Consider the following 10,415-nt stretch of genomic DNA (forward strand, 5'->3'; position numbering starts at 1 on the left):
TTATGTATAAAATATAAGCTTATAGATCATATAATAAATAATATCTGATTAACACAAAATTTGATATATGTATTAAGAGCTTAAAGACCATGTAATTCTACGATTAGATTTTCAAAATATGTAGTAATGTTTATTTTACTGAGTAAAGTAGTAATGTAATAATGTTTATTTTGTAACTAAATTTTGTCCAAAAAATATTTATCGTATAAAAATTCATAAAAAGATTATTCATTTAATGTGAGATATCATTTATAAGTGTATACCCTCAAGTATCAAATGGGGCTATGCTAGACACGGTTCGGAAATAACTTATTTAGCTGAAATTAAAAATATTTTACTAAAAGTACAGTAGATAAAGCTAAAAGGTAATTGAAATAGTCTCATTATTAATACTAAAAAGTGCAATAGGTCCCATAAATAGCAAAAATAAGCTGAATAGTAAAAGTTAAATGTAATGGGCTAACATTTGGATCAAAACCAAGGTCTAAAAGTCAACGGTCAACATGTTAATGCGAAAGTTTTTCTCTTTTTTTTTTTAAAAAAAAGCTGTCTACCTTTGATGTTGATTGTTTTGGTTGTTTGCATATAGTACATTCTTTACATAAACTCAATCATGTTCTCCATGGCCACACAAAGTTCATCATAATAAATTTCTCAAAAAAAAAAAAAAAGTTCATCATAATAAGACCACCATTTACCACTTACGTATTAGCTCTATCTTTCTCCAATGGCTTCAGCAATTGCTCTTTTTCCCAATCATTTGCTTGTCTTTGTCATCACTCTCCTGGTTCCTGTAATAGCTCAAGTTAATACCAACGTAAGTGTGGGTTCAGCTCTCTTTGCCACTGATGATAACTCCACGTGGACTTCACCATCTGGTGATTTTTCATTTGGATTCCGCCGCCTTCCAGGTCAACAAGATCAGTTCCTTCTTGCTATCTGGTTTGCTAAGATACCAGATAAAACTATAGTTTGGTCTGCAAACGGACGCTATCCAGCAGAGAGAGAATCAAAAGTTGAGCTTAACACAGCTGGACAGCTTGTACTCATAGCTCCTAGTGGATGGGAGTTGTGGAGGTCCAACAACAATGAGAACCATCAAGTATCAAATGGGGCAATGCTAGACACTGGGAATTTTGTTATAACAAGCAAAAACTCAAGCATCATATGGAATAGCTTCGATGAACCAACCAATACCATGTTACCAACCCAAGTATTGGGTTTTGCGAGAAGAAGGTCCAACAACAATGAGAACCATCAAGTATCAAATGGGGCAATGCTAGACACTGGGAATTTTGTTATAACAAGCAAAAACTCAAGCATCATATGGAATAGCTTCGATGAACCAACCAATACCATGTTACCAACCCAAGTATTGGGTTTTGCGAGAAGCCTTCTCTCTACCATGTCTGAGAAAAGCTTCGGGGTGGGTAAATTTCAGCTCCGTTTCAGACAGCAAAATATATCAAATTCCTCATACGATTTGATACTTAATCAAATAGCTGTCTACACCCAAAATACTTATGGAGCATATTATACTGAACATAATGTTTCTGAGCTGATCATGGATAAGTCAGGCTACCTTCTAGTCAAGAACTCACTGGGAGCTATATCCAATCTTTCATCAGAGGGTGAGGTCTTGAGGACAGAGTCAGACTCCTACTACAGGGCAACACTTGACTTTGATGGTGTTTTCAGACTCTATGCTCACCCAAAGAATTTTACTGGAAGCCAAACCTGGTCTGCAATTCGGTATGTTCCTAAAAACATCTGCCTGAATATTGTTGACACTTTTGGAAGTGGCCCTTGTGGTTATAATAGCATATGTTCACTAAGAGCTTATGGTAAGCCAGAGTGCGAATGCGCCCCAGGCTTCTCTCTCTTGGATGTAAATAACAAGTATAGTGGCTGCAAACAAGACTATGTAAGCTACATAAATGAATGTAACGAGATTGGTGGTACTGTGATTTCGGAAGATCAATTTGAAATCTTGGAGATGGAGAATGCTGATTGGCCTTTAACTGCCTATGAACTACTAGAACCCACAACAGAATTTGAATGCAAGAAATCTTGTCTGCACGATTGTTATTGTGCAGTTGCCATTTTCCAGGATCCGAACTATAATAATGGCACAGGAAGATGTTGGAAGAAGAAATTACCGCTTTCTAATGGGAGGTACGACCACAGGGCCGTTGATAGAAAAGCTCTATTCAAGATATTGAAATTGAATAGCTCTTCACAGAATCCTAAAAATCCAAATCCAGGCCAAGGAAAACAGAATCAAGCAACATTGATCCTTGCAGTCCTCCTAGGTACTTCTGTATTTTTTAATTTCTTTTCTGTAGCAGCAATTTCTCTAGTTTTCTTCTGTTTGTGGCAAGGAAAACTACCACATTTCTACAGAACCTTACATACAAAAGATCTTGAAATGAATCTTCGTTCATTTACATACAAAGATCTTGAAGAAGCCACTAGTGGTTTCAAAGAAGAATTGGGTAGGGGTTCTTTTGGCGCTGTTTATAAAGGGGTATTACTATCAAGTCATAGCAAATATGTTGCTGTCAAGAAGCTAGACAAGATGATAAAGGAAGGTGAGAGGGAATTCAAAACTGAAGTAACTGTGATCGGACAAACTCACCATAGGAATTTGGTACGGTTACTTGGCTATTGTGATGAAGGTGAACACCGAATTTTGGTGTACGAGTTTATGTACAATGGCTCATTGTCGAGTTTCCTATTTGGAGTAATAAGACCAAGTTGGCAACAAAGAATGCAAATTGCATTAGGAATTGCTAGAGGACTAATGTACTTACATGAAGAATGCAGCATGCAAATCATTCATTGCGACATAAAGCCTCAAAACATACTCTTGGATGATTTTTTTATAGCCAAAATTTCTGACTTTGGATTGGCAAAGCTTTTGATGAACCAACAAACCCGGACTCTCACTGGCATCAGGGGGACTAAAGGCTATGTTGCACCAGAATGGTTCAGGAACACACCTATCTCAGTAAAGGTGGATGTTTATAGTTTTGGTGTCATGTTGTTGGAGATCGTTTGCTGCAGGAGATGCGTGGAAGTTGAGATGGAGAAGGCAGCAATACTTATAGATTGGGCATATGAATGCTATAGTACAGGGAAAGTTGAAAAATTGGTGGAAAATGATGAAGAGGCTATTAGTGATATGAAATGGGTGAAGAATCTAGTAATGGTGGCAATTTGGTGTGTACAAGATGTGCCATTATTGAGGCCTTCCATGAGAGAAGTCACTCATATGCTAGAAGGAATTCTTGAGATTTCTACACCTCCATGTCCTTTCCTCTACAGTTCAACATCCTAAGCTGAAAAGTCATCGATGGGATTTTCAAATAATAGTAGTGTCTAAGTGATGTAGTGTCATAATAGGCCAAATAATTTCCAAATAAGCATTTTCATGACTGCCTTTGAAAGTTTAGTCATTTGGAAAGATTGTATTAATCAATAGATCTTGTCTTGAATTTAAGCTTAGTACTACCACTTACTAACTGTGTTGTGCACAGTAAACTACCATGTTTGTCTTGTAAATGTATTTTGACATTTAGTTGTAACTTTGGGGGTTGTTGGTGTCTATAGTCTATATATAGTGTGGATATCTACGAATTTAAACTACTGTAAGTAGTTTCATATTGATTCTATTGAATATTATCAATGTGTCTGTCAAATAATGACAGGAAGCTGTTTCTGAGGATGACTTTTATAATTGTAATAACAGACAGGAAGCTGTTTCTGTCAAATAATGACAAATAAGAATTGATTATTCTATTACTAATCAATTATATAGGAATTTGACAATCATTTTGGGAGAGCATCTGTTTACCTTACACATGATTGGGAGCATGCTTCATTTCTTTTTGGATAGATTCTGGGTTTCTTTTCATTTGCAACAAGGTCTTAAGTCAAGAAAAACAAATGACCATGGAATCAGTGCAAAAAACACATTCGTATCTCTACAATAAATTTTCATATCTTCACAAGAAGAAAACATTAGATGTAGATCACACTTTACCAAGCATCTAAGGAAATCAATATTAACAACCAAATGACAGAAGATGAGAGTTTGACACTCTAAACCAGTAAAAAGAATCAATTAATGAAAACTTTATAAGCAGTTCTGAGTGAGCTGTAGCAAAATGCATTGCATTAAAGTTGCTTCCTGAAGGAAGCACAACTGTAATCAAGAAGGCAGGCTATCCAAATCTTGGGAAATCCTCAAATTCAGATCACCTTTTAACTATTTTGATGTCATCTGCTTCTGTCCTGTTTAGCTTGTGGGCAATGGTCCCTAGAAAATTGACAGGCTAGATATTGTAGTCTCAACCAAAAGCATCATCATCTGTAGAAGAGGAAATATAGACGCTATGAGCTAGTGAGACACCTCCTTCCACATGATATGAATGAAGCATGCGCTTCTCAATCAATCATGCTAAGAAAGTAATTTTGTTTCTTAGGCATGATTGCAGCAACCAGAGCTCAATGCCAAAGCACAAATAAAAATCATAAATATCAGCACAACCCTCGGCAGTTGGTCCTTTCCTTTTACAGTTTCAATTATTCAAGAATCTCTCCTTCTTCTAATTCCTCCTCTGCTGAGAAGTCTCCCTGCACTTCTGAGAAATTCCTTCTTTCTTCTGCAAGTACTATCTCACTAAATACACCTTCCAAATCAAGGAAGTCATCAGGATTGTTTTCTGCAATTAGATCTGAGTACACATCTCTTAGCCCTGATCAAAATCGAACTCCCTAATTTCAGAAACTCCTGGTTCCTCAGTGGAGCCGAAACGTGAACAGTTGCCCGTTTCCACTCTTGACAACAATGACCTCTCTGCTGAGTTGTTTATCACGACTTTGCTGCAATACTATTACTGAAACGGAATGTATTTACAATGTGGGGTAGTTTTTGAGTAAGTCTAATGCCACAACTTTGTCACAATTTTGCCATAACTTGTTACGTGACGACTTGTGAGTAGTGGAAATAAAATAATAGGTCCATGTGGATTTATAATTTCACCACTCATGAGTCACCACATATAGCAAAGTTATAGAAAAGTTAGTGACATTAGACTTACTAGTAGTTTTTTTTTGTTTTTTTATTTATTTTTTATCAAAGTAGTTAACAACCATCAGTCTTCCAGGGAAGAGTCCAAAGACCGAGAGAGCTAATTTTAGTTAGCTTACACTGAGCACTTACATACATGTATAATGTATTCATTGTATTGTACACCCTCGTTTTATAAACAATGACATTTTTTTTTTGATGAACAACAATGTCCTTAAAAGCAACCATTTAGTTGCTTACATTTGCATCAGAAAACAATAGCATTAGTCCAAGAATATTCTCAGGCCAAAGACTTTTTACCTTTTCAATCCCCACCCCCCAAAACAAAAAATCTCTCTCTCTCTCTCTCTCTCTCTCTCGCGCGCGTGCACAGGATAAAAAGAAGAAATAAGGTAGATCAGAAATAATACCAAAATTGGGTAACGCATAGTCTTATTCCATATCTATATATTACTAAAAGCTGAAGCGTAGCGTTTAATGTTGCTACACTCACATTGAGACACATCATCAACCACGTCATCATTTTTTATTTCCAATTTTTGTTATATATATATTTTAAACATTTTCTCATTTAAGTTGACTTAAAAACTCCATTATTTAAAAATTTAAATATCTTTTAACCATTATTTTTATTATTAATTTTCCAAAACTCTCCCTCCATTTTACCTCTTCATCTCCCCACTACTTTCTTCCTTAATATCATTCTTTCTCTACCTTTTTGTTTTCCTTTATTTTGACTCTTTTTATTCTCAACATCTTACTATAAATTTAGCATTTCTCTTATCATTCTATGCATAGTTTTCTATACAAAAAAGGTTACCTCTCTCTCTCTCTCTCTCTCTCTCTCTCAATTTGTTTTTCATTTTTTGTTTGAATTTTTTTATATATTTTATTTTCATCTATATCTATATATTACTAAAAGCTGAAGCGTAGCGTTTAGTGTTGCTACACTCACATTGAGACACATCATCAACCACGTCATCATTTTTTATTTCCAATTTTTGTTATATATATTTTTTAAACATTTTCTCATTTAAGTTGACTTAAAAACTCCATTATTTAAAAATTTAAATATCTTTTAACCATTATTTTTATTATTAATTTTCCAAAACTCTCCCTCCATTTTACCTCTTCATCTCCCCACTACTTTCTTCCTTAATATCATTCTTTCTCTACCTTTTTGTTTTCCTTTATTTTGACTCTTTTTATCCTCAACATCTTACTATAAATTTAGCATTTCTCTTATCATTCTATGCATAGTTTTCTATACAAAAAAGGTTACCTCTCTCTCTCTCTCTCTCTCTCTCTCTCTCTCTCTCTCTCAATTTGTTTTTCATTTTTTGTTTGAATTTTTTTATATATTTTATTTTCATTTATATCTATATATTACTAAAAGCTGAAGCGTAGCGTTTAGTGTTGCTACACTCACATTGAGACACATCATCAACCACGTCATCATTTTTTATTTCCAATTTTTGTTATATATATTTTTTAAACATTTTCTCATTTAAGTTGACTTAAAAACTCCATTATTTAAAAATTTAAATATCTTTTAACCATTATTTTTATTATTAATTTTCCAAAACTCTCCCTCCATTTTACCTCTTCATCTCCCCACTACTTTCTTCCTTAATATCATTCTTTCTCTACCTTTTTGTTTTCCTTTATTTTGACTCTTTTTATCCTCAACATCTTACTATAAATTTAGCATTTCTCTTATCATTCTATGCATAGTTTTCTATACAAAAAAGGTTACCTCTCTCTCTCTCTCTCTCTCTCTCTCTCTCTCTCTCTCTCAATTTGTTTTTCATTTTTTGTTTGAATTTTTTTATATATTTTATTTTCATTGCATCAATCCTTTAGGTTGATGAATTTTTGTGTTAATTAGAATTCTATTTTGGGTTGATGCAATTTAGTTTGGTATTTTAAGTTGTTATCTTTTATATTCTATTTGATTAAATATTATCCTACTGCGTTATACATATAGTACTATATAATAATATAATGTTATTATATTACATAGAATAACTTGGATAATTTGATGTTTACTGCTATATAGTTTATTTTTACTCTTTTTTCCTCTCATATTATTTTATTCAACATTTGAAACCAGTCACATCCTCCATACTATTAAATTATGCGGCACAAATCAAGAAAATGGTTAGACACAAACCTGCCTTCTTTTACCATACATTAGGGGAATCAATATATTTGTGTGATAAAGGGTCATATAATTTAGATAGCACCCTTTGAATGTGTCTAAGNACCATAAAATTTACAACTAGCAAAGGAACATAAAAATAAATAAATAAATGAAGGAAGAAAAAAAGAAATGAAATCAAACATTATTAATAACTGTTATTTGGAAAATAAAAAGGTGGTAAAGAGGTGTAAAAAATAAAATAGAGATGACTATACAGAAGACATTGAAAACTTTATAGTGCAATAAAATCAACAATTAAATATAATAATAAAAATTTAAACTTAAAACTAATCAAACTCTAACTAGGGATTATATATATATATATATATAAAATCATAATCTTCATACACCATGACTTAAAAAAATTATTGAATAGTTCTACCTCTTATTTAATGTCTACGTTATGCAAATCATCAACTAATAAATATATGATAATGGTAAAAAATGTTATAGATAAGATTATGAAAAATATGATAAAACTATGTAAAAAAAAAAAAAAAAACTCTTTATAAAGTCTAGGGACTAAAATAGTATTTTATCTAAAAATTATCTAGTTAAGATTTCAAGTCATTACATACTACAATTTAAGCAGAAAATGAATGTGGCAGTAGACCCTATTGATTACAAATATACATACACTGATCTCATTATCAAAATCCTCCTTTATGAAACAAACTCAATTTGGCTTCCAATAAAGATGAATGCTTCCGATATATTTCTCTTTTTTGAGTCTCTGCAAAAAAGATGAATGCTCAAAGGTCTTGATCAAAGTGGACAGGGATAGAAATATGCTATAATAAGGCAAGGGCCTTGAAAACTTACCTCTGAAAGGGGGAAAATTGTTTCATTTTGGACTCTGTAAGGTCATTCTCATAATGAATTAGATTCAAGTGAACGAAAAAATAGCTTCATTGCTTGATGACCCTTGGGTTCTGCTTATCCAGTCCAAAATATCTGAACAATCTTGACGGCTGACAAAATGCCTTCACATTTAAAGAGAGCCTTTTAGACCTTTGCCATAAACAACCCAACAACTTTATAACAAATATGACTATTTTTATACCTATTTTTGGTGCGGTAACCCTTCCACATTGGGCTTGGGTTGCTTCCAGAATCCTTAAACTTTGTTTTATGAGTAACAGGATTGGCTTCTTTAACGACTTCAAAATCAAAGTTGTGTGAAGGGAGAAAGACATATATTACAGGATTTTCCAATATAACTAAATAGTTAAAAGGTGACCTAGGACCCTGCTGCAAAACATATATATATACATACATATCAGATCCTGTCTAGGTAAATGAAGATGAACAAGACAATTGTTAATCAGAATAAACAAGTCTTAGGTTTCCATAAGCAAGTGCAAGCCCATGTATACAGGAAATATCTCCACCAAAAGATGAAAATAAATAACAAACCAGGCCAAATGTTGTTTGCTCTCAATATTCTTTTATAATTCTCTGTTGAGTGACAACTATTTGTTTAAAGTAAGTGCTATCAAATTTGTATCAATCTTGCTTTTATATACTTCACGACATTACATCTTTCTTTTTTTCCTTTTTGCTAAGCGTAAATAGGATAATACATATTTGCAATTAGATTAAACCATACTATTACAAATTCTTCTGGGTCAGTCCATTTCCTTAATACTATTGTAGAGATAGCAGGTTATTCATGTGTTCCATATGTCAAGTACAGATCTTCAATGCATGAGATCCACCAAGATTTGTATACATCACGAGAACGAGTTGATAAATGTTATGCTCTTCACTTTCTCATTATATTAAAAAAATAAATAAATAAAATAAAATAAAATAAACAACAACAACAACAACAACACAAATTATGGTAAAAAGAATAGACTAATAAAGACTTATAAGCAGTTCAGAGCGAGCTGTAGCAAAATACATTGCATCTTAAGTTGCTCCCTGAAGGAAGCACAACTGTAATCAAGAAGGCAGGCTATCCAAATCTTGGGAAATCCTCAAATTCTGATCACTTTTTAATTATTGATGAACAAGACAATTGTTAATCAGAAAAAAACAAGTCTGAGGTTGCCGTGAGCAAGTGCAAGCATTTGAAGTCTTTTTTATAAGTCAAAAGGTAGAAAAAGAGAGAACACACAATGAATATCAACTCCTAAAGGGAAGAATATCCATGACTGAACAATTCTCTTTCAAATAAAATTCTCTTACTTTACAAAAACAAATATCCAAGTATTAACCACCGCTTCCAAGAACCCACTTAGATGAGACTGGCACTATTTTAATCACAAGACTTGGGGCCAAAAGAAACACAACCCCCTGACCACAATCTCATTCATAGTTCAACTTGACCCCAATACAGGGTGCTCAATTTTGAAGTCTAGTACAAACGAGAACACCACGTATAAAACAGCAGCATGAAGCAGTACTTCAGCCCTTAATTGGAGCAATTGTTGCATCATTAAGCCAACCTAGTCAAGAATCAACCAATGTACCACAATCATCTAATATGTGCCAATTAAAATCTGTCCTTTGTGTCTAGAAAATTCAAACAAATTGCACTGGGCCTTTTTTTTTTTTTAATTAATAAACAAACATATACACACACAAAGGAGAAGGGATGGAACTCTAATACAAAGGTACGTGAGAAATATGATTACAAATTCAAAAATTAAGTAATACTATCTATGCAATCACACTGCTTTATTACTATATACATTATATTCATAGACAACATTGGGTACTTCAACTATGCCCTTAGAAACGCATACACTAAATTTTATTATTAAAGAAACAAAAACAAAAAGAAATATGCTAGAGTTACAACTGTTAGGTTCTAAGGTCTTAGGATTTTATGTATTTAGAACTCTAATTTGTAATGTTGGCAAACCATGATCAAAACATTGTATTTAGTCTTATTTAGACTTGCTCAAAGTTGGTTTAATATTGTAAAGTTGGAATCGAGTGGCTGCAGAAGTACTTGGGACTCTCGGCCTGGCTCGATCGATCGAAGAATAGACTCGATCGATCGAAAATCGCACAGGTTGAATTTCTGCAGAATTTCCAACTCAGCCCTACTTCATTAAACGTTTAGGGTTTTATGTTTTTACCCTAGGTATATAAACAAAACCCTAG

General features: G+C 33.2%; 1 pseudogene; it reads left to right on the forward strand.

Moving 5' to 3' along the window:
• The first annotated feature begins 685 nt into the window (after positions 1–685).
• On the forward strand, positions 686–3,385 carry LOC112003227 (G-type lectin S-receptor-like serine/threonine-protein kinase LECRK1; annotated as a pseudogene).
• The last annotated feature ends 7,030 nt before the right edge of the window (positions 3,386–10,415 follow it).

Source organism: Quercus suber, unplaced genomic scaffold (genome assembly GCF_002906115.3).
Source record: "Quercus suber isolate HL8 unplaced genomic scaffold, Cork oak 2.0 scaffold_20, whole genome shotgun sequence".
NCBI lineage: Eukaryota > Viridiplantae > Streptophyta > Magnoliopsida > Fagales > Fagaceae > Quercus > Quercus suber.